Below are 26,288 nucleotides of genomic sequence, written 5' to 3'. Positions count from 1 at the left end.
CACAGATACACTCAGACATGCACAGATGCAACTGAAAGAAAAATACCTATGCATGTTTGTGTATACACACACCCATACAGTTGGCACGCGTGCGTGCGCGCGCACACACACACACACACACACACACACACACACACACACACACACACACACACATACAGACAGCATGCATACACACACACACACACACACACACACACACACACACACCCATACAGACAGCATGCACACACACACACACATGCAGTCAGCATGTCACTAAAGAATCTTGATTTCAAAATAAAAGTATGAAAGAAAAAGCTTGATCTAACGGCATATCTACACACACACACACACACACACACACACTCACACACACACACACACACACACACACACTCACACACACACACACACACACACACACACACACACACCATATCTAATTTATCTATTTCAAAGTAAGTTTCAAAGAAAAAGCTTGATGGATATTTTAAACTAAGTAAAATCTAAAGACCCCCCCCCCCCACACACACACACACACACACACTCACACACACACACACACACACACACACACACACACACACACACACACACACACGTACGTCTCCTTTCTCTCTCTCCCCCTCTCATCATATTCCGCCCCATCAATCATTATGAGTGAGTGACAGCTCAGCATCAGCGCAGGCCCCGCCCCCCCTTTAGACCAGAAGACATTAGGAACCGCCTCATGTCACGGATCACAAATATCAATGGCCGATCGATAGCATTGATATTGAACGTGACGATTCCGCTTATTGACTTCAGCGTGTAGAAGTCCCCCTCTTCATGTACTGCAGTGCTGCTGCAGAGGCTGCTGCTGCATTGTGCTGTGTGTTGACTCTACTCTAACACAGCTCATAAGCATTGTGCTGTGTGTTGACCAGGGGCGGTTTTAGCATCAGGGCTTTGGGTGGACTCAGCCCACCCAAAGGTCATGGACCACTGAACCCCTAGGGGGATCCGGGGGCATGCCCCCCCGGAAGAAAATTTTGTACAGTTTCAAGTAAAAATGGATCAAACTGGCGCACTTTGAGATCAAAATGAAGAGACTAGATCTATGAAGAACTACACACATCAATATCTTCTTTACCGTTCTGTGGTTTTACAGCGATGAAAAAATAATTGTTTCCCTATATATACTATATATATTCTGCATACAGGTTACTATATGGTAGAATTATGCTTCCATAAATAATACCAAAATCACTTCAGGGGAGTTTCAAGTAAAGTAACATTTTGCTTTGTAGGCAAAACAAAAGTAAAATTAAATCAAAAGGGAACTTCCTAACTTATTGGCTGGAATAATATTCCGACAAGATAATAATATACTGTAAGCACTAAAGCAGGAGTTTGCAGTCAACTAGTTGAAATTAATATGTGGCAGTATTTGTGGGGGTCAAAATCTATGTAGGGTGTACCACCACAAATAGATCAGTGTATGGGAAACACTGATATTAAATTGTGTGACTAGAAAGACACCAATAAATCTGAGAAAATGTACTTTAATTTTGAACAACACTACAACGGTGGCATTACAAATGGTATTATGAAATTATTGTGGGAAAAAACAAGAATGCCACTTTTTTTCATGAACTTTAAGCAGAAAATTAAAAAATAGTTTTAAAGCAAAAATAAATAATAAATAAAGATAATTTTAACAGAAACTACTACTAATGACCACCATGGATTTGGAGAAAAAAGAAAAAAAAATTGGGGTGGGCTGAGACTGAGAAAAAAGGCCTAGAACCGCCCCTGGTGTTGACTCTACTCTAACACAGCTCATAAGCATTGTGCTATGTGTTGACTCTACTCTAACACAGCTCATAAGCAACCAGTGAATGAACAGATATATTTCCATTTTCCACATAGGGCAGAGCGATAATTCAATATTGTCATCTGTCTTTCAGTGGAATCATATTGTCATAATATGAAGATCTTTTAATTAATTATTGTTAGACATTTCTAGTGTCTAAATTAATGATGACAAGAAGCACATTTTTACTTAAAAACTCAAATGTCAACAGGTTTGTTTGACATTACACCTAACATTATCATTCAGTTCAATGAGATGAACATTAATTTGATTATAATCAGATTACATTTTAAAATACAGAGCCTGGTCTATTTGTAAAGTGTCTCCAGATAACTTATGTTATGATTTGGCATGATATAAATAAAATTGAATTGACGTGATTTAGCACACATGAACCATATCGTGTTATATTAATATTGAGAACAATGTATGCGGTATCCTGTGTTTATATATATATATATATATATATATATATATATATATATATATATATATATATATATATATATATATGAATATATATGTTGTTTTGGAATGGAGCTCTTCAAAAGTGCAGTGAGCTGAATCTGATTGGACAGAAAAGACAGATCAGATGACTGTCATATCAGGCTGTCTCTGCTTCTCCATGCCTTTGCTCTCTCTCCCTCTCCATCCCTCTCTCTCTCTATGTCTACCTCCATCTCTAGTTTTCTCAATTTGCTATCAATGCTCTCATTCATTGATTCATGCTCTCTCTCTCTCTCTCTCTCTCTTCCACCCCCATTTTGTGTTTTTGTCCACCTCTTCTTCTCCTCCAACTCCTCGCCATGGTGTTGCCTGCCCCGCCATTTTGAAACACCCCCACCCTTAACACTGAAATGTCACCCCCGACCTTTCACCCTTAACCCCATTATACACTCCTCTGCACACCTCTACACATTCTCTCTACACACTCTGACACACACACCACACACACACACACACACACACACCAGAAGGGTCAGCGTCCATCAGTTCGGCTTCCCCCCCTGGGAGAGGAGTGGTTCAAGCCCGAGGGGCCTCTGCTAGAGCAGGATCTCAATGCTAACTCCGCCTCCTCCTGGATCAAACCATAGACAGAGGGAACAGTCAGCATCATACTGAGGTATACAGTACAGTGCAGAAGGCAGAGGGAACAGTCAGAACAAACAAAGAAAGCCTAACCCTCCCTCCCCCACAAACAACAGCAACAAACTTCACACATCAAATACATCTTATATTCTGCCTTATTGACACACACACACACGCACACACACACACACGTGCGTGCGCGCACACAAACACACACACACACACACGCACACACACGTGCACAGTGCACACACACACACGCACACACACGTGCACAGTGCACACACACACACACACACACACACACACACACACACACACACACACACACGTTGAATGTTTAAAAGTGCATGCCAGTTGCTTGTTAAAAGCTTTTAACTGTGGTTCAGCATATGGTGAATTTTAGCTGTGTGTAGGGTGGGGGGCATATGCATGGTTTGCGTGTGCGTGTGCGTGTGTGTGTGTGTGTGTGTGCGTGTGCGTGTGCGTGTGCGTGTGCGTGTGCGTGTGCGTGTGCGTGTGTGTGTGTTCTGCCCATACCAAACAGTTGACCCAAGCACTCAAGTCATCATGATTACTTCCCTATCGGTTAGTTCATTATATCTCTCTCTCTCTCTCTCTCTCTCTCTCTCTCTCTCTCTCCCTCTCTCTCTCTCTCTCTTTCTTTCACACACACACACACACTCACACACACACACACACACACACACACACACACACACGCACACACAATATTTTGGTTAGGTTCTCTATTGACATGGTGAAGAGGGATTTTTCTGAAATGCTAAATGTTAAACTGAGACAATCACACATGAAACTGAGACCACTGATGCTTTTAAAGCAACTGACAGTAGCAGGCTGGTAACAGGCTGGTAGCAGGTAGCAGGCTGGTAACAGGCTGGTAGCAGGTAACAGGCTGGTAACAGGCTGGTAGCAGGTAGCAGGCTGGTAACAGGCTGGTAGCTGGTAACAGGCTGGTAACAGGCTGGTAGCTGGTAACAGGCTGGTAGCAGGGCACTGCTGCCAAGGTCAAATTCCCACCCTGGTGTACTATACAGTACATTAGGCTAGTGGAAGAATTAGCTGAGAATATTGTGTATTTGTTCAGTTGAGCATGAAGTCCTGTTACAGCGTTTCTTCTTTCTTTTAGCAACATTTCACTTACTGTAGCAAGCAAGTTTAAAGACACTGAAAGCAAAACATGTGTGACTACATGCACATATTTGTATGTGTGTGCGTGTGCGAGCGTGCGTGCGTGTGTGTGTGTGTGTGTGTGTGTGTGTGTGTGTGTGTGTGTGTGTGTGCGCGCGAGCGTGCGTGCGTGCGTGTGTGATATGCCTGCCCTCTACACTCATGTTGGAACCACCAGGGGGCGGGGCTCATGAGCAGGGTTGCCAGATCTCGTGAGGGAAACAAGCAGCCAACAGTTGCTTGTTGTGTTCCTCTCTGGCAACCCTGCTCACGGGGGGTCACAGCAGGTCTAATGTACAAGCTCCCATGTCTGACGCGTGCTGTTGCTGTTGTTGTGTTGTTGTCGTTGTGTTGTTGTCTCCTTCCCCAGGTTGTGTCGTGTCATGCGTTTGTACGTTTGCTCTTGTTGCTCTGTGTTACACTGTCCATCTGTCTGTCTGTCTGTCTCTCTATTTGTTGTGTTTTTTGTTTTGTTTTGTTTTGTTGTCTGTTCGTCCGTCCTTCTGTTCTTTCTTTCTTGTGTAGCTGTCTTCCCCTCCTCCTGCTCCTCCTCTTCCTCCTCCTTCTGCTCCTCTCACCCGGTCTCTTCTCACTCTGGTACTTACAGATAGGGGGCGCCACAAACCAAACGCACACCGGTGTCGTTCCCCCCCGCCCAAACCCCCGAAAGCACTTTGGTTCCAAATTCATCCCGGTGTCATTGTCAAGTCAATGGGCTGAGGAGGTCTTTAGCTCCAGACTGCTTTCTGGGAGCCAGCACTGGGTCTGTCCATACCATGTTTTACGTGTGGACAAAACTACCACTGCCTTGGTTAGCAGTGTAGGAAGGGCTTATAATGCCCTATTCAGATCAATCATTTGCATATGATTAGCATTAAAAGACAAGTTTGCAAGTATTTGATGTGGCAATGACATTTTCTCTCCAAATCTGAATGGGATTGCTTCTATTAAAAAAAAAAAAAAATCTTCAGCAAAAGGAAAGAATGGAAAAATGAATGAAGAGACAAATGAAAATAATACAAATATAAGAGAAAAGAAAAGAATACAAATATAAAACAAAGGGGGAATTCAATGAAACGTGCTTGTGCCAGAGTGAAAGCGGCTGCTGCGCACTGGCTGGCTTGTTGCCCGCCGGTCCAGTGAGAGCTGGTTGCTGATTGGTTGGTGGGTCGGTTTCTCTGTCTTCTCCTCTGGAACTGAGCTCAGATCAGTTTTTGCAGCGCAGCCCGTGGAGAGCACAGCAGTGCTGAAAGCGGACTTGGCTCCGATGGAAAAGTGCGACACATTACGTTTCCTGGATTGATTGGATCCCTCAGGGAGCAGTTTGGCAAATTGAATCGCACCAAAAGTGCTAAAGTCTGTCCATCTCGGTGGGCAGCGAGGGCTTCAAACTTTCCCCATTGCACTTTCAAATGAAAACTATTTATTTTCTAGTGGAGCTGGGTCTGACTCTCTCTCTATCTAGTGGAGCTGGGTCTGACTCTCTCTCTCTCTATCTAGTGGAGCTGGGTCTGACTCTCTCTCTCTATCTAGTTGAGCTGGGTCTGACTCTCTCTCTCTCTATCTAGTTGAGCTGGGTCTGACTCTCTCTCTATCTAGTTGAGCTGGGTCTGACTCTCTCTCTATCTAGTTGAGCTGGGTCTGACTCTCTCTCTATCTAGTGGAGCTGGGTCTGACTCTCTCTCTCTATCTAGTGGAGCTGGGTCTGACTCTCTCTCTATCTAGTGGAGCTGGGTCTGACTCTCTCTCTATCTATCTAGTTGACCTGGGTCTGACTCTCTCTCTCTCTATCTAGTTGAGCTGGGTCTGACTCTCTCTCTCTCTATCTAGTTGAGCTGGGTCTGACTCTCTCTCTCTCTATCTAGTGGAGCTGGGTCTGACTCTCTCTCTCTCTATCTAGTGGAGCTGGGTCTGACTCTCTCTCTCTCTCTATCCGGCTGGGCTGCAACACTGACTGCTGTACTGCTTCGAAGGTCTGCTCTAGTCAGCGTGACAGCTATGCTTTATAGAGAGTTCAATATGTTAAAAACACCAAGGAGACGGAGCTTTTTCTTTTTGACAGACCAACAGATAGACAGACAGGCAGGCAGGCAGGAACAGGCAAAGATCTGATCCGACGCATTCATTAAACAGTAACAAAACCCCAATCCCAAACCTGTGGTGAAGCCTGACACCTACTGGTGAAAAGTAGGGTACTGAACTAGCCATCCGCTATAGGCTGGTCTTTGATGTCACCTCCAATAGAGTACGCAGGGATGACGTGTTTTTGTCGGCCAACCTGGATGTTAGCATCGCCGTGGGTTCCCTGGCTCCAACAATCATAAAAGTGCTGTTCATGTGTGAAGATGATCTTTTGAACCCAATTGTCTCAGTTTCATAATACTTGTGTTAACCACAGACCTTATTTCAGGCATCTAACCAAAATCCCCAATGCAAAAATCCCATTGACTTCAAGATGAGGGAACCCATGCAAACTCATTTCTGGGTTTTAGAACTCATTTTTGAGTTCCAACAGGTGGTGACATCACCTTTGGTACCAAAGACCAGCCAATAGCAGATGGCCAGTTTAGCCCCGTACTGTCCCATACTGTCAGGCTTCAGCACACATTTGGGTTTGGGCTTTAAAACAAGTGAGTCATGAACAACAAACATGCACACATAAGCAGGTAAGTAACTGGAACAGCAACTGTGGTCGGGGCTGTGGTGACTCTAGCATAGCGGTGGCAGTGTTTGCTGTGCTGCAGCAGCCTCTTAGCTTCCTCCTTCTGCACTCTAAAAGCTTCAAACCCGCTGCACAGCAGACTTGGATGAGCTCCTAAAGTCCATGGCACACCGATCAAACGTTCTACCACCAACACACACGTTTGTTTTGGTGTGCCATGGCTGTATGTCCTTGTTTGGAGATGTTTTTGGTCAGATTGGACCCGTTCAATCCTTTAGCCCGTGGCCACGTCCATCAATCATTGTCCAACAAGTTGGCAGTTGTTGGATGTTTTTGATGTGTGGCGTGCCATGGACTTAACGATTGGCGTGTGCCATGGACTTAAGTGCCATGGACTTAAGCCACATTGAAAGCAAAAGGAAAAAAAAGGTGCCCTTCATTGATCGTTTCTCACGAGTTTCACGCGTTCCTGCATTTGTGGCTGGTCAAGTGTCTTGGCAGGACAAATCAAGCGCACCTCACAGCCAGTCGTCGCCAGGTCTGCTGCATGCTGGCCCCACTTCAAAATGGCCGCCAGGCTTTTGCTTTTAAAGTGCCACCGACCGGGGCTCTCTTCCAATCGTTTCTTGCGACTCTCCTCTCTCCTTCCTCCCTCCACGTTGACATTATGGCGACCATGCCGCAGTCTGACAGATCTTCACGTCACGGCTGTCACTAATGGAACATGATCAGATCCATGTGTTGTGGAGGAATGAGAGACGCGAGCGTGTAGGAGGCATTCTGAATGGACCGCGTTGCATTTGTAATGCTCCTCTTTCTCCTGGTGCTCCTTTTTCCTCTTCTCTACTCCTTCTGTCTTTTACTGGTGCTTGTTCTTTTGTATGTGCAGCTATAGGGCAGCTATAGGGCAGGGGCGGAGCTACAGGGGTGGAGCTACAGGGGCGCAAGCTGGCAATTCTGCTCTGCAAAGATAAAACAGAAAAATGATAGCATTGTAAAAAAACAACAACAAAACTTTTAATGGCGAATTTTGGGCGTGGTGCTCTTCATCATTCGTGCTCTTCATCATTGGCTTCGCCCCTCGCCTAACCCTAACCCTGCCAGAGGGATTCCTGTGGATTGCGCCTTGGTCATGATTTTACTTTATGAAATGCAATGCTTTGACCTTTGACCTTTAGTTATAGGACTATACTTTCTCTCTCTTTCTGCCTTTCTCTGTACGTCTGTCCGGCTCACACTTTCTTTCTCTTCATATCTTTCTTTACTTTGATATACAGTGTCTGTCTATTTGTCTGTCATCTATCTATCTATCCATCTATCTATCTATCTATCTACCTATTCATCTATCTATCTATCTATCTATCTATCTATCTACCTATTCATCTATCTATCTATCCATCTATCTATCTATCTATCTATCTATCCGTAATGGAAGTGTGTGTACATTGGTGTTGACAATGTGCTGATCTGTTCTAAGTATGTTTTAAATACTTTGTTACTCCATTAAAATTACTATCTTTGGTTTCATATGTCATTTTTGGCCTTTTATTTCTGTATTTCATGTTTATTTTATTCACCTTAAGTTGTGCTTCACTAATCCTTTGATCACTATCCCGCCATCTCCTCACCTCTCTCTCTCTCTCTCTCTCTCTCTCTCTTTCTCCCTTCCTTATCTCCCTGCTGTTGCTACGGAAACAGTGGAGGAGATCATTCTGGTGCAGCAAAGCATTTTGGGCCAAGGCTAATTGATTCATATTTATATACAGCACCTTTTGCTAGCCGTCCAGTAAAACCAATTGGTACGACTGGTTGGACAAACTCAACTATACCAGAGGAGCCTATCTCCTGTTTCTCTAAGATGAGGCAGTGTCATGCAGAAGCACTTCCTCTGGACACTATATTAGTGTATTTCAGGCCACGTTCACACCAGGCATGCTTATTTGAACCATTTTTTACTCAGTGTGAATGAAGCCAATCGAACTCAGGTGGCAGCAAATAACTGAGATGCCGATGAAGATCTGAATCTGGAAGTCAAGTCACAGTCTCGACTGATACTCACATTCAGCTACACTATTTCTTCATTAACCAGGTTGACCACCAGAGAAGATCAGTTATGGCAAAGAACACCGACATGTTTGCCATGCTTTGTTAAAGTCAGAAACACAGACGTCGAGGATAATCTCTAAAATCACATGAGGTCCCAGGTAATAGAGAGCCAAAGTTGACGTTACTTCCTGCTTCAGCACTGTACCAGAGATGTTTAATCCGCCATTTATTTTCCCATAGGCATTTCGTAAAATGCTTGTAAAAAAGTAGTACTTATTCAAACCAAACGGTAATGTTATAGCTATAGAAACAGGAGAGACCACAGAACATTTCACTAGGACCAAAATGTAAAAACAAATGCGGATTTAAAGAAAATATTTTTTCGATGGGTTTTTATTTGTTTTTAAGTCTGAGTGAATGTTCTATGGTTCTATGGTCTCTCCTGATTCTAAATATAGCTGAATCGCTTGGTTTGACCAAGTAATCTTTTTTTTATAAGCATTTCACAAAATGTCTTAGGAAAATAAAATGCCGGATGAAATCCCTTGGTACTGTATGCATGCTGAAGCAGGAAGTGACGTGGACTTTATACTAGTCCCGTGCGAATAGGGCTAAAGAGGCCCATCTGCAGTCCCTGGTTAGGTGTTAAAACCCATCTGCAGTCCCTGGTTAGGTGTTAAAACCCATCTGCAGTCCCTGGTTAGGTGTTAAAACCCATCTGCAGTCCCTGGTTAGGTGTTAAAAGGGCTTCTCCTGTAATGAACATGCATGTAAAACTAGGCAAACATTGTGGTTAGAGAAACGAGCTTGTGACCTGAAGGTCGTCTGTTCAATCCCCACAGGACTGACGGGATAAATCTGAGTCGGGAATGGAAAAAGCAGCGCTTGCCCCTCCCTCATTACCACCACTGAGGTGCCCTTGAGCAAGGCCCTTAACCCCAACCGCTCCAGTGGAGCTGCTCAGTGGCCAGCAGATCAGATTGTGGTTGTACTGGTCAGTAGATCTGCTCAGTGGCCAGCAGATCAGACTGTGGTTGTACTGGTCAGCTTCCAGGTGTGAACGTTTGTGTGAATGTGAACAAGGCGCTCCTGAGCGAGGGGAGAGCGAGACTCCCCCTGTATAAAGAAAGAAAGAAAATAAATCAAAAAGAATGTATTAATACTTAATAGTCATCGATGTTCACATTTCTGACCTTCAAATGGCCCCGCCGTTGCACAGGAATACAGTTCCAATCTTTTGAAGGCTGAACAGAACACAGAATGATGAAAAGCACTTTTCCTTTGTATGACTGCACAGATGCAGAAAAGATGAGGCCACAGATGATGTCAGAGTCCCCCCCCCACCCCAATTTACCCCCCCCCCCCCCCCCCCCCCCCCTGCTGGCCTGGGGTCAGATTCCACTGCTGTGTTAAGCTGTGTAGCCTGTTAAGCTATACTGTCTCAATGAAGGGACGTGTACTGCCGCTTACAGTGAAGGCACAGAGGAGAGGACTGCCTCCTCTCCTTCAGGAACAAAAACTGCAGAGGTAGCTACAGTATAGAGTGAGCATTGGTGCAGTGCTGCTAGCGCCCTCAGAGGCCAACACTGCACACTGCACCCCGCCCCCCCCCTCCCCCCCCCCCTCCTCTAACCGCATTGGTTTTGAAAGGCAGCAGATGCACTCTGCATTATGATACTCTGCCCGGCCATCTCCTCTTTCACTCGCAAACTTTGTCGGCGAAAGCGAGCCGGTCGAAGAAGAGAATGAAGTGTTCAATTAATCACTTTGTCTTTCATTCTCTGTGCGTCTCGTCTCCCACCCTGTCTGTCCTTTCTGCGTCTGTCTCTTCTCTCTTTCTGTCTCTCTCTCTCTCTCTCTCTCTCTCTCTCTCTCTGTCTCTCAGTAGAAATGTCATTGATTCTCTCCATTGACAGAGAGAAACCATTGGACTGAAGTGAATCCTGAGTCTCACTTAGAGGCTCATTGATGTAAAGAGATATACTGCACCATAACAGTGGGGTGGTCTCTCTCTCTCTCTCTCTCTCTCTCTCTCTCTCTCTCTCTCTCTCTCTCTCTCTCTCTCTCTCTCTCTCTCTCTCCCTCCCTCCCTCCCTCCCTTGGTCTTCCTAACACACAATAGCAATAATACACACTCTTTCTCATTCACACACTCACTCTTTCTCTTTAGATTTTGAGTTTCTTGCACAACACACTTTTGTCCATTATCCAACCCCCCTTTGTTTCGTCTTTACCTTTGCATAGAATTGGATTGTTATTGGTGGTCAGAAACCCCTGAGACCTATAAGATCATGCTCGCAGTCTTTCATATTTTGTGAGCGTTGCCACGACAACGATCGAGATCCACATCAAGGTCAGGAGGTCAGGTTGAGTCGATCAAGGAAAGAGTAAATTGATCATTTATGACACAGCAGCACGTAGGTTATATCAGTATATCCAAAGTTATATGACCACCATCAGGGCCCTCTGGTTGGCTCGTACCAACCACTGACTCAAAATGCACTTCAATCAATACGGTGATACCTGTCCGTATATAAGACTAAGGCCCGGCCCTCTCATCGGTCAATTCAGCTGACTGATATGGGAGAGGAACGACAGGCCCAAAGATCAGAGGGCTCTGATGCTCGTCATATAACTTTGGTTACAATGACATAACCTACATTATATATTCCCAGCATCTGTCGCCCTCTGGTGTGCTAGTAATTGCCAACAGAGGCGATAGCACCGATTAGTATCCCCCTGCTGCGACCACAGCATCCAACGACACTGTCACCGCACAAGATGGCTGACAGTGTAACAAGTCAGCCGTAACAGGAAGTCACACAGGGAGGGCGAAAACCATAACGCCCCCTGCTCTTTGCCTACTGGAGGTACAAGGGCCCAAGTTGCCAAAGGGACTAGGACAAGGGAAGAGAAGGTCTCGTGAACGTGAATGATGAACACAGAGCCCTCTGATGACGACACGGTGGATCAGTGGTTAGCACTGTTGCCTCACAGCAAGAAGGTCCCGGGTTCGAACCCCGGTCCGTCCCAGGTCCTTTCTGTGTGGAGTTTGCATGTTCTCCCCGTGTTTGTGTGGGTTTCCTCCGGGTGCTCCGCTTTCCTCCCACCACCAAAAGACATGTACTGTATGTTAGGGTTAATACTCCTGTCAGTGCCCCTGACCAAGGCACTGGCAAAAGAACTGGAGTTGGTCCCCGCGCGCTGCACTGTGGCTGCCCACTGCTCCTAGCTCTAGGAAGGTTCCTAGTAGAGGATGGGTCAAATGCAGAGGATGAATTTCCCCATGGGGATAAATAAAGGATAACTTAACTTAACTTAACTTAACTTGATCAGAACGTGACCAGACAGGCAACAAGTTGACTGAATGGAACAGGAACCCCTCACAGGTCCTGTGTCCCTATCTGGAGCACGGGAGCAGAGAACCAGAGACGGAACCTGACCTGTCCCCCAGATAGAACCTGGTAAGGGACAAGGTGATGCCCAGGATGCTGCTGTACACATCTCCTCCACACTCACCCTGTGCCCCAGCCATGCCTAAATATAACTCATTCAGGCTAGAAGAAGAGACACCTGAAAAAGATTGTTACAGTATGGTGTGGGACGGGTTTAGGTCCAAAACAATACTGCTGTAATTAAGTAGTTTGTTAAGGTAGATCTCTTACCAAATGTATTCCTACTGAGAAACTGTCTTGCCTTAGTCTTTCCTCCAAAAAACTAACCTGGGGTGTTGGCGTTGTTAGCTAACTCAGTAACCAGCAAGCTTTTTTTCTTCTTCTTTTATAAGCAAAGCAGCCACTGTTAATGTTGACCTAGAACTACTAGCTTTTACTAACAGTTGCTTCTATATGAATTGCAAAGGCTGTATGACAATAGAAGACTGAAAGTTAGCTAGTAGAAGCTAGTGTTAGTAAAGTTAGCTAGTAGAAGCTAGTGTTAATAAAAAATAGCTAGTAGAAGCTAGTGTTAGTCAAGTTAGCTAGTAGAAGCTAGTGTTAATAAAAAAAAAGCTAGTAGAAGCTAGTGTTACTAAAAAAAAATAGCTAGTAGAAGCTAGTGTTAGTAAAGTTAGCTAGTAGAAGCTAGTGTTAATAAAAAAATAGCTAGTAGAAGCTAGTGTTAGTAAAGTTAGCTAGTAGAAGCTAGTGTTAATAAAAAAATAGCTACTAGAAGCTAGTGTTAGTAAAGTTAGCTAGTAGAAGCTAGTGTTAGTAAAAAAAATAGCTAGTAGAAGCTAGTGTTAGTAAAGTTAGCTAGTAGAAGCTAGTGTTAATAAAAAAATAGCTAGTATAAGCTAGTGTTAGTAAAGTTAGCTAGTAGAAGCTAGTGTTAGTAAAAAATAGCTAGTAGAAGCTAGTGTTAGTAAAGTTAGCTAGTAGAAGCTAGTGTTAGTGAAAAATAGCTACTAGAAGCTAGTGTTAGTAAAGTTAGCTAGTAGAAGCTAGTGTTAATAAAAAAAATAGCTAGCTAGTGTTAGTAAAGTTAGCTAGTAGAAGCTAGTGTTAGTAAAAAAAAATAGCTAGTAAAGTTAGCTAGTAGAAGCTAGTGTTAGTAAAGTTAGGTAGTAGAAGCTAGTGTTAGTAAAAAATAGATAGTAGAAGCTAGTGTTAGTAAAGTTAGCTAGTAGAAGCTAGTGTTCGTAAAGTTAGCTAGTAGAAGCTAGTGTTCGTAAAGTTAGCAAATAGAAGCTAGTGTTAGTCAAAAATAGCTAGTAGAAGCTAGTGTTAATAAAGTTAGCTAGTAGAAGATAGTGTTAGTAAAAAATAGCTAGTAGAAGCTAGTGTTAGTAAAGTTAGCTAGTAGAAGCTAGTGTTCATAAAGTTAGCTAGTAGAAGCTAGTGTTCGTAAAGTTAACAAATAGAAGCTAGTGTTAGTAAAAAAAAATAGCTAGTAGAAGCTAGTGTTAATAAAAAATAGCTAGTAGAAGCTAGTGTTAATAAAGTTAGCTAGAAGAAGCTAGTGTTAGTAAAAAAAATAGCTAGTAGAAGCTAGTGTTAGTAAAGTTAGCTAGTAGAAGCTAGTGTTAGTAAAGTTAGCAAATAGAAGCTAGTGTTAGTAGTGGCTAGTATCATTAACAGCAGTTGCTTTGCTACAGTAGATATGTTCTTATTGTAGAACTTTTTCATCTTTTCCATACAATGAAATATTACCCTATAACCTAAGCTCTAACTCTAAGGTATTATTTATTCTTCTTATTTTCTTATTAGCTATTATTTATTTTGACTTATTTCACCCATCAGCAACTTCATAACCCATATTTTATAATGTGCATCTTAACTGTGCAATACCGCAATTTGTGCAATAACCCAATGTGCAATAATGATCAAATACTGCAATTTGTGCAATAATCAATGTCCAATAATTATTCACACTGTACCTTATGCGCAATGTACTACTAAATGCAACTTACTTTTTGCACTTTAATAATACAATAGCCTACTTATTCACACTGCTATATATTATAGTATTATGTACATATCTTACATCATTCATCACTTTATTATGCTATAGTACTCTTGATATATATTGTAGGACAATGCACTTTACATATTTTTTTATTTTACATATTTTACAGTCTTATTTATATTCTTCTCATAGTTGCTCTATGCTCATTCCTTATGTATACTTCCCTACTTGAATGTGAGCAATTGCAGCATTTCACAATTTCCCCTCTGGGTTCAATAAAGTATTTCTGATTCCGATATTATCAATCAGCTAATTCATCGCTGCATCATCCATTCAGTCAGATTCTGATGTTATTAATCAGCTAATTAATCGCTGCATCATCCATTCAGTCAGGTAGTCTGGTTCTGATATTATTAATCAGCTAATTAATCGCTGCATCATCGATTCAGTCAGGTACAGTCTGGTTCTGATATTATTAATCAGCTAATTAATCACTGCATCATCCATTCAGTCAGGTACAGTCTGGTTCTGATATTATTAATCAGCTAATTAATCACTGCATCATCCATTCAGTCAGGTACAGTCTGGTTTTGATATTATTAATCAGCTAATTAATCGCTGCATCATCGATTCAGTCAGGTACAGTCTGGTTCTGATATTATTAATCAGCTAATTAATCACTGCATCTTCGGTACAGTCTGATTCTGATGTTATTAATCAGCTAATCCATGCAATCACTGCATCATCGATTCAGTCAGGTACAGCCTAACTCTGCCATGTAGGTGTTCTGCATGCCTGTCTCTCCATCTATGTCGGAGTGGAATGTGTGTGTGTGTGTGTATGTCGGAGTGGAATGTGTGTGTGTGTGTGTGTGTGTGTGTGTGGGTGTGTTTGTGTGTGTGTGTGTGTGTGTGTGTGTGTGTGTGTGTGTGTGTGTGTGTGTGTGCGTGCGTGCGTGCGTGTGTGTGTGTGCGTGCGTGCATTTTGTGTCTTCATACTGTTTTCCTTCATGTGCGTCTGTGTTCATATGACATAGCGACAAGGCAGGCAGTGTCCGTTTTGTTCTCAGATCTCTTCCGCTTAACTCTCCCCCCTCTCTCTCTTTCTCTCTCTTCCATGTCTTCATCTCAGTAATGGCCACTGTCACTGTGTTGTCTTTTCTTCTGTTTTTTTCTTCTTAAATATTCAACCTTTCTCCTCTGATAAAGTAACTGTGTGTGCGTACATATGTCTGATTTCTCCTCTGATAAAGTAACTGTGTGTGCGTACATATGTCTGGCAGTGGCAGACCTCTTGCCTCTCCTTCTCTTCCTTTTTCAGTTGTGAATTAGCTATGTCACATACATATACTTTACATGTGTGTATGTATGTATGTATGTATGTATGTATGTATGTATGTATGTAGTATGTATGTATGTATGTATGTATGTATGTATGTATGTATGCATGCATGCATGTATGTATGTATGTATGTATGTATGTATGTATGTATGTATGTATGTAGGTGTGTTGTGTTGTGTTGTGTTGTCATGTTAAATTTGCAAATGTCCATGTTTGATGCAAATATTCATTCTTTAGCATCACAAATCTACATGTCATTTGAAAGAAATAAAATTAGTAATATAAGATATAATAATATAGTAAGATCACATGAGTTAATGTGTGTTTTATGAGCATACATGCAGCATTTCTACTCACTTCTAAACACTTTCCTGCATGTAGATTTGTTGTTGGGATAATATTTGCCCTTTGTCGTCCTCCCCTGTCTCCCCTTCCTCAACCCAGACCATTTCCTGTGTCCCCTTCCTCAACCCAGACCATTTCCTGTGTCCCCTTCCTCAACCCAGACCACTTCCTGTGTCCCCTTCCTCAACCCAGACCATTTCCTGTGTCCCCTTCCTCAACCCAGACCACTTCCTGTGTCCCCTTCCTCAACCCAGACCACTTCCTGTGTCCCCTTCCTCAACCCATCCCACTTCCTGTGTCCCCTTCCTCAAATCAAACCACTTCTTGTGTCCCCCAGACCACTCCCATGTCTCTCACTGTGTCCCCTTCCTCAACCAAACCACTCCCCTTTCTCTCACTGTCCCCCTGTGTCCCCTTCCTCAACCAAAACCACTTCTCTTTCTCTCACTGTCCCCCTGTGTCCCCTTCCTCAACCAAAACCACTTATCTTTCTCTCACTGTCCTATGTCCCCCTCCTCTCCTCCCACCCTCCACCCTGCCCCCTCTCTCACCATGTCTCCATTTTCTATCCTCAATCATATCCCTCTAATCTCACCATGACCGGTGTCCTGTGGAAACCTTGTGAATCCAGTTTTGGCTCAAAATGAGATCGCAGATAAATTATTTCTGGCATGAAAGTTAAATTCAATTTGCAAACAATTATTTAATTAGCTAGTTTATCAAACAAAACAAAAATTAATGAAAGAATCACCTGTATTTGTAGCAACTGAGTATTTAAAGATTTATTTTATTTTATTTTACTTTATTATATACCCCCCCCCTCCCACACACACACACACACACACACACACACACACACACACACACACACACACACACACACACACACACACACACACACACAGATTAAGATATGTCATTTTAGAAACCCTTCTTCTTAAAGTTGTATTTTCATGGATGATTTCTATAGGACACTTACTCTGACATACTGTAGTTACTGCTACTGTATACTGGAGCACCAGTAGTGGTGCAATAGACCCATTTCACAGCAAGCATTTTGAGGTGGTAAAGCAGGAAGTGAACCAGGTGTAACCGATACCATTAATGATGGTTCCATTCCATTTGGTGTTCCAGTCCCATGGCTCTCATCAATGTAATTGGTCACACCTGCTTTACTTCCTGCTTTACCAATTACTCTGTGACTGGCCATGTTTGTAGTTAAATGTAAATATAAATGTGTAGTTTTGCCAAAAGACATTAAATGCAGTACTGTCACTTTTAATACAATATGCCAAACATGTTTTCATCACAAATGCTTTAGTAAGCATAAGTGGACATCATGTCCCCAAGCATTTAATTTCCTGTTGTCCTTATCTTAAACTGTCCATTTTTAGTTTCAGCACTTTCATTTTATGTTCAATTTGAAATAAGTTAGGCTATGCTATTTTTGCTGCGTTTTGGTTTCATTATTGTGGTTGTATTTTTTTTTTATATAGCATGAAAACGGTCTCAAGTGTCTCAAATGTGTCTCTTTGAAACAGGTCAATCACTCCTACCTGTCAATCACTCCTACCTGTCAATCACTCCTACCTGTGCTCCACTCTCCCTCCTCTTCCTCTCCTTTCCCCTGCTTTCCCCTTCCTCCTCCTCCCTCATGTCTACCCATCACATTCTAACATTGCTGTGTCCATCCCATCCCCAGGCTATTACTACCCCCAGTCTCTCCCCCTGCGTTGTGTTACTAAAGTCTGATCTGAGGTATGTAACTTACTACAAGCCACCAGCACAGCACAGCTAACTGCTACACTGCTACACTGTGTTATGTTACTAAAGTCTGACTGATCTGAGGTATGTAAATTACTACAAGCCACCAGCACAGCACAGCGAACTGCTACACTGCTACACTGCGTTGTGTTACTAAAGTCTGACTGATCTGAGGTATGTAACTTACTACAAGCCACCAGCACAGCACAGCTAACTGCTACACTGCTACACTGCGTTGTGTTACTAAAGTCTGACTGATCTGAGGTATGTAACTTACTACAAGCCACCAGCATAGCACAGCTAACCGCTACACTGCTACACTGCGTTGTGTTACTAAAGTCTGACTGATCTGAGGTTTGTAACTTACTACAAGCCACCAGCACAGTTAACTGCTACACTGTGTTGTGTTACTAAAGTCTGACTGATCTGAGGTATGTAACTTACTACAAGCCACCAGCTCAGCACAGCTAACAGCCACACTGCTACACTGCGTTATGTTACTAAAGTCTGACTGATCTGAGGTATGTAACTTACTACAAGCCACCAGCACAGCACAGCTAACAGCCACACTGCTACACTGCGTTATGTTACTAAAGTCTGACTGATCTGAGGTATGTAACTTACTACAAGCCACCAGCACAGCACAGCTAACTGCTACACTGCTAGCGTCGCTTGCATAGGAGAAGATAGGGATGGGCATTTTAAGTAATTTAAATACTCGAGTACTCTCCTTCTATTATGAACGAGTAACCGGGTAGTCAGGGTGGGGGGTGGGGGTGTCTGCGTATAAAAAGCAGATTCAAAGTTTGGCTATGTTAAGCAGTTCATTTTGCATTATGGTAATGACAGAGCAGGGGTAATCTGATGTGCAGGGATGTTCACACATATCATTAGCATTCTGGCATGGAGGAAGCGCTGCCTGGAACAAGTTGATCTAACGTTAGCTTAGCAGCTGTTAGCCTACCTCAGTAACTCCGGTGGTGGTTGGCTGGTTAGCGCTTCTTTCGAGCAGACAATAGTGTTATCGCCATGAAGTTTGAATGAGTTTTATTGGGCTCGCATTATGGAGGAGCGTGCATGTGTCTATTAACAGACACCATTGTGATGTCGTCAGGGCAGAGAAGTTTTTGCAGCTCGTCACGAAAATGGTGGCTGGAGATAATGCTCCCATTAAATGAGACGCAACAAGACAGACGCACGTTTCTCCATAATGCATGCCCGATAAAACTCATTCAAAACTTTGAACTAGTTTACTGACTGGACTGTCGATTCACATACGTTAACCACAAGAAATATGGGGAAATAATCACTTTTTGGGAGACAATCGCTTCTTGGCGATCAATATTTAGCAACTAACGTAACCACTTGTTTGCAGTTTTCACTTTTTGGCAGAACACCAGACGTTGTAATCGGTGGGTTTACGTTACTGTAACAGTGATCATAAAGCAATATGGATTATACCGGACATGTATTGGGAATATCTGAGCCATCGCTTGTTCCACTTTTGTCTGCTTGTCGAACGAAGCGCTAACCGGCTGACCACCGGAGGTACTGAGGTAGGCTAACAGCTGTTAAATAACCGGCTGACCACCGGAGGTACTGAGGTAGAGCTAACCGGCTGACCACCGGAGGTACTGAGGTAGAGCTAACCGGCTGACCACCGGAGGTACTGAGGTAGGCTAACAGCTGTTAAATAACCGGCTGACCACCGGAGGTACTAAGGTAGGCTAACAGCTGTTAAGCTAACGTCACATCACCTTATTCATGGTCCGTCCATTTATCTCTCCTCATAAAAGGTGCTCCACGCAGCCCTTTCTCCATGCCAAATTGTTTCGTCGTTTTTGGTCGCTACCTCCAAACATTACTTATACGGCGCCATGCTGCCTGTATCACCAGATCCACGTGACGAGGCGTGCGTACTATTTTTAAAGGGTGGGGCGAGTACCCGAACAGCTGAAACGTTACTCGAGTACTGACGTTATGGAGTACTCCCGCCCATCCCTAGAAAATATACCTTTTTGCATTGGCTTTGACAAGAGATGATGTTTTTTTTTTTTTTTACAAATTGCAAAGCAGACAGAGTTTTAGTTGTGCAAACTTTTATCAGAGGCAGTGCTAGCTGCTCTGTAGACACAAATAATATCATCTAAAACCACAATGGGTGGAGCCAAATAACCACAGCGCAAGGTACTGTAGCTAACTGGCTAGCCCCAGATTAGTGGGGACCACTTTTATGACTTTTGAAGTGTTTTCTGAAAATCATGCTTAAAAAAAGTTATTATTATTTAACCAAAATCCCCATACAAAGATCCCATGGAATGATTTTGAGAGGAAAGAACCGGAAGTGCAGGGACTTCTGAGCTGGCCTACAAAAATACATCATCCCTGCGGTACTATAGCCACAGCAGAGAGGGCGCTGTACAATGACCATTTTAACCCATTGATACCTGATGCAGCATTTGTGTGTGTATCCCTTTAAGACCGCGAACCGCGTCAAGCGGTTTGCGGTCTTAAAGGGATACACACACAAATGAGGGATATACACGCAAATGCTGCATCAGGTATCAATGGGTTAAATTGAAAAGGTAGGCTGAGACAGGTGTTTGTTTGGGACAGCATGAGAAGTAGGCTGAGTCCCACTATCTGGGGCTACTATCTGGCAAGCTTCAAAGGCAAGGAAAGCTGTAGTGAAAATATAAAATACAAAATATAAAAGGCAATGACTTGTTTTTTCATTCATTCATGATATCGGAAGGTCAGCAGCTAGCTAACTTGTTTACCTAGATAGCTATAGCCTATAGCTAGTATGGCTAGTTTGAATTGACCATAGCTAGGCTATAGCTAACCTAGATAACTTGTATGTCTCATCGCATTATTTCAGTAGGCATACTCTAGTCCTCACAATAAAGTGCCAAACTCAGGTTCGGCATAGGATTTAATTCCCCATTCATGTCCCCATAGACGTTTTGTAAAATCCTTATAATAAGATGTATTCTGAATATAGCTGAATTGCTTGGTTTATCCACTTAAAACTCTATTCTTTTAAGAAACGTCTATTGGGAAATTAGTGGAGAGTTCACTTACCCATGGGAAATCTCACAATGGCGAGACTTTGGCACTCTACATCGGCTTCGTCCTCTCTTACCTCTCATATTTCTCACTGGTGTGGTGTTGTTGGCTCCACCCATCGAGATTTACCTCAACCAATGAGATTATTTCTGCATCTGAGGATTATTTGTATAGCCTGACTATAACTCTATTCTGTGCAAAACAGCATCTGGCTTCAAATCTACACACCATTTATACCTGCGCTCTTTAAACATAAGGTATCATTTTGAATGTGTCTAGTCTGGGACAACACACATTTGTGTCACTTGTCAACACACCCTTTTAGAGTGTGTCACCTATGTTGTGTTGAAAAGTAACACAAATCTTTGTTTTCCCAAATTAGAATGATGTGCTAAAATCACAGGGTACATAAAGTAGTTTATCTTGTCACAAGTCACATTTAAATATACAGGGAGACACTCGAAGGGGATTTAATGGTTAATAGCTTGATAACATCAGATTCCATTCTTTCATTCTTGGTTGTATTGGCACTTGTGTTTAAATGTGGCTTGGAATCCTTTTCTAAACAGATCTGTGACCAATCTTCTGTCTGCATGAAGGCTCAAATGCTAAATGCAAAAATTGCCACAAACTTTATCTAGGCCTACTTCAGTTTGCCATCTGGTCTCCAAGAGAGCTCTACCTGTAGAGATTAGCTTTATTAAACCGTTATTAGGGTAAACAAGCAGAACTTTGAATCTTCTGAAATAGATTTGAAGCAAGTTTCGGCATCTTTACACTATGAAGTATATATCTCTGTAGCTAGACCGCTCACTATCCGCCAGATGTCAAAACTTTTGTGTTGTGTTTTGTTTTGTTTTTTTCCCCGATCTCACATGGCAGTCTATCCACCATTCATTTAAATGGGCCATTTTCAACAAGATGGATTCGCCTAAGCCTAAATTTTACAATTATATTTTGAAATATTGATCTAGGTCAAATGCTTGGTTATCAAATAATTACATTTTGGACAAGAGTTGAATCAGTGCCTGCCACCCTTTTTCAAAATTGAAATTGAAATAGTGCCAAGTCTGACACGTGCAACAGACTTCACAACAGCAGTACTTCACATACAGTGGTGTTGCATTGTCATCTGCTTATGCAACTTGTCAACGTTAGCTTTTGTGCTAAACAGAGCAGCTTGGTATACGCCCACCTACAGTCATATGTATACCCTTGAATTGCATGTCATTATCTGATGAAGAACAGACGTTTACTTTGTTACAATATGAGACAAAGATCATGTTTTCTCTTTTGCATGTTTTGGTGTTTAAAGAGGAATTAAACCCCAACCCAAATCTGTGTAAACGCTGACATCTAATGGTAAAAAGAAAGCATGCTACTGAAATGGCCATCTGTTATTGGTTGATCTTTGGTGCTGGATGATGTCACCTTCTATGTAGTACGTACAACAGGTGGTGACATCACCCGCCACCAAATATCAGCCAATAACAGATGGAAATTTCAGTAACCTTTGACCTTTAGGTGTTCCTCCACAGATTATGTTACTCTTTAACAGTTGACATCAATGCAGGGTAAATAATACTGTCACCTGGATTCACCTGGTCAATCCTTTTCAAACGAATGTAGACATACATGGGCCATCTGGTATACTGGTCTGGTGTTTGGCTGTACTGTACAGTACCTGCACAGTACAGCCAACCTGCTGTCTTAATGATTGTACTCAGTTATTCTTACCAGGTTAGCAGTCTGTTGACAGTAGAGACAGCCATATAGCCTAGAGTAGTATGCAAAAATCAACATGGCTAACCTGATGACAGGCTTACAAAATGCAAACTCGTTTTTTTACATTGAACAATTTAATAATATGGTTTGAATGGGATCTGAGTGTGTACATTTCTACCATGTTAATTTCTTGATTAATTAGCATATATATATATATATATATATATATATATATATATATATATATATATATATATATATATATATATATATATATACATATATATATATATATATATTCTTGGTAAACAGTCAGTTTATCAGGACTATAGACTTGCATACTGTAGGTGACCTGGCCTCTCCACTAGCATTCCTCTGAGCTAAACTGCTTGCTGCAGGGAAAACACTACCAGGCTTCAACACAGAAGACCACAGGATTCTTTTGGGGGATAAATATAGCGATGTACTCACAAGGCAAGAAGCTGTGACTCAGTGGTTAGCCTATCGTTTGTCTTTTGCCGTACCGGGTATAGGATATAGGATATAGGATATGGATATATAGGATATAGGATAGGATGTAGAATAGTGTCCCATTACATCTTGACTGAGAAAGGTCATACATATGCAGCAAACTTGCAGTCTTGCAGAATAATATGATAGATGACCGATTAGACGTCCTCTGCTGCAACAATGACTGTATTATAGGTGACTCTGGATAAAGGTGCATGTCATTTTACTGCCATGTGTTTTAATGCCCAGTGGGCAAAGCTCTGCCCCTTTCCCAGGAAGATGCGGAAGTCTTTGTTTAAGCTGTAATTCATCGAATGGCCACTTAATGCAGGGCTCAGAAGTCCCATCGGCCCTGTTAAAATGCCCCACTTTGTAACAGTAATTAAGCAGCTTTACAGCCTGGTCCTTAACATGGTTTTGGTCTATATAGCTAATTTCACATTTTCATAACAACTGTAGGGGGGTCATTATACTCTAAACTCGCCCGTTTAGAGTAAAATAGACGATAGAAAAGGGGGTGATTGACAGGTCGCGTGTCCAATGATCGCGCAGCTTGCCGATCACAGACCAAATAGCAGGCGGAGCTGCGGCTCTGGGAAACCCCCATCTCACGTGAGGTGCGGAAGGACTCAAACCATTCCCTCCCACTCTGCTGACGGAAAATCAAGATGGCGACGACCAACGAATCAACTCCAAACGGGAGCCCAAAATCAATGGGATAGCTCTGTCCGTATTTTTTAGGTCAGTGGTTGTGCGAAACAAACAATATCTCAAAAACTAGACATCACCGCTTCTATTTTGACTTTGTGAGTGAGAGCAGAAGTAGCTCAAGCGTCTGATATGTGGTGTTAAAGTTGTGAACTCTCGCAGTTTTGTGTGGACTTAGTAACAAGTACAGCCTGCTATAGAGTGAGACACACTCAAGGCTGGGGCACTCAAGGGATTATGTCCATGAGATTTTAAATTTGAAGAAATAAAGGCATGTCTCTAATATAAATCTGCCTCTAGTAAAGGCCCGGTACTCTCTACGCTTACGGTTTAGTAAATAAATGCCCCCGGCCAATATTAGAGGATTTACGGTAGTTTAGTAGCTGTAGGATGACGTTGAATCTCTATGGCATAGGGCGTAGGCCTTGTGAGCTACTTTTAAGGTGACCAGCTCAACATGATCTGACTCCTCCTCCTCCCCCCCCCCCCCCCCCTGTAAATACATGAAAAATAGAAACAGGTACCTTACTGCACAGAGCCTCCCCAGGACAAAACATTTCAGTAGATCTCAGGCTGTTTGATGCTTGTGGTTCCTACCTTATTATTATGCAGTGATAGTTGGAAGTCAGTTAGGAAATGCATCGTCCGCTTCCTTGCATTTGGCAATGAAACCAGTTGCGCACTGTCAGTGGGTGATGGACACTAAGTTATACATTGGGAGATGGCTTTTGTCAATAAAGTTTTTTGAAATGTCTGAAAAATGTCCTCGCCCCGAGTGTGTTCTTTCATCGGTAACGGTGTTCATAGCTCCTCGTTCGCTGTCATGTCTTTGAACACCATAATGTATGGCTGAGGCTAACGTTAGCTGGAGCTAAACACTCACAGTGTGCTGTATGGCGGAGGCTAACGTTAGCTGGAGCTAAACACTCACAGTGTGCTGTATGGCTGAGGCTAACGTTAGCTGGAGCTAAACACTCACAGTGTGTTGTATGGCTGAGGCTAACGTTAGCTGGAGCTAAACACTCACAGTGTGTTGTATGGCTGAGGCTAACGTTAGCTGGAGCTAAACACTCACAGTGTGCTGTATGGCTGAGGCTAACGTTAGCTGGAGCTAAACACTCACAGTGTGCTGTATGGCTGAGGCTAACGTTAGCTGGAGCTAAACACTCACAGTGTGCTGTATGGCTGAGGCTAACGTTAGCTGGAGCTAAACACTTACAGTGTGCTGCTATGTCCTTCAAATCAGCAGCCATCACTTCACATCGGCGTGGAACCGTGCTTCTGGGAAGCTGGAAGGCTGATACTATTTCACTCTTCTTTTTAGTCTTGTGTTTTGCAATCTTTTTTTTGTCGTTCTTTCGTTGCGTTGTGAATGAAGTGACTCCCACCTGGTTTTTCAGCAGCAACGGTTTTACGGCCCCAGAATGCAAAGCAGCAAGCAGCATTAGTTGTCATGGTAACCTAATGTAACACAGCTTTAAACAGCAGCAGACTGGTCGATCTTTAGGTCAATCGAGTGTCCGACGCATTGGGAGAACATATGAAATATGCTGGTAATACCGGCAACATCATTGTGTGTGTGTTTGTGCACGTGTGCTGCAGAAATAGAACCTTGCAAGCCAACTGAATGATCTTGTGGGGTACAGTAGGTAGGGAGGTAGGGAACTCGGGTAGGGAACTCAGGTAGGGAACTCGGGGAGCAATAGTGCAGCAGCAGGGTAGGGAATACATCAAAGGTGCGAGGCATCCAGGGCCCCAATCCAGCCTGGGATCCCCCTCGTTCTGTCGCATCTCTCTGCTGTCAACTCACCAATAAAGCTCTTAAGGCCCTCAACCTTTTAAAAGGAAAGCATGCCTACTAGAAACTCCCCATCACAGGCTGCATAATGCAGAGCTGTGAACAGTTCACGCAAAGAATATTTTTCAATTTGCAGGTTGTTTCATTTTAGATGATCAATTTTCATAAAAAATTGGAGTGTTGAGCAGAGATTGTGCCTCTGCTGCCCCAAGCTGACAACCGTGTTATTACAGGCTACTGTGTGCCTCTGCTGCCCCAAGCTGACAACCGTGTTATTACAGGCTACTGTGTGCCTCTGCTGCCCCAAGCTGACAACCGTGTTATTACAGGCTACTGTGTGCCTCTGCTGCCCCAAGCTGACAACCGTGTTATTACAGGCTACTGTGTGCCTCTGCTGCCCCAAGCTGACAACCATGTTATTACAGGCTACTGTGTGCCTCTGCTGCCCCAAGCTGACAACCATGTTATTACTGCAAGACAACCACCACACTACTGTAGGCTATTGATGCCAGTCAATCTAACCCTGACTGTCGCTGCTCAGCATGTGTGTGTGTGTGTGTGTGTGTGTGTGTGTGTGTGTGTGTGTGTGTGTGTGTGCGTGAGTGTGTGTGTGCGTACGTGTGTGTGTGTGTGTTTGTGTGTGCGTGCGTGTGCGTGCGTGCGTGCGCACGCGTGTGTGTGCGTGCGTGTGTGTGCGTGCGTGCATGTGCGTCCGTGCGTGTGTGTGTGTGCGTGTGTGTGTGTGTGTGTGTGTGTGTGCATGCGTGCCTGTGTCCCAATCTGCTAAGAGCCACAGG

At 43.1% G+C, this 26,288-nt stretch overlaps 1 protein-coding gene across 1 annotated transcript in view; it reads left to right on the top strand.

The window, feature by feature from the left end:
- LOC310787772 (voltage-gated potassium channel KCNC1-like) overlaps positions 1 to 26,288 on the top strand; it is a gene marked incomplete at its 3' end in the record, with an annotated part of 162,222 nt that overhangs the window by 124,814 nt on the left and 11,120 nt on the right. The gene's annotated exons all lie outside the window — the stretch shown is intronic.

The sequence above is a fragment of the Poromitra crassiceps genome, assembly GCF_964638095.1.
Source record: "Poromitra crassiceps genome assembly, chromosome: 13".
Classification (NCBI taxonomy): domain Eukaryota; kingdom Metazoa; phylum Chordata; class Actinopteri; order Beryciformes; family Melamphaidae; genus Poromitra; species Poromitra crassiceps.
The sequence above is the reverse complement of the archived record's forward strand: the minus strand, read 5'-3'. Positions and strand labels throughout refer to the sequence as shown.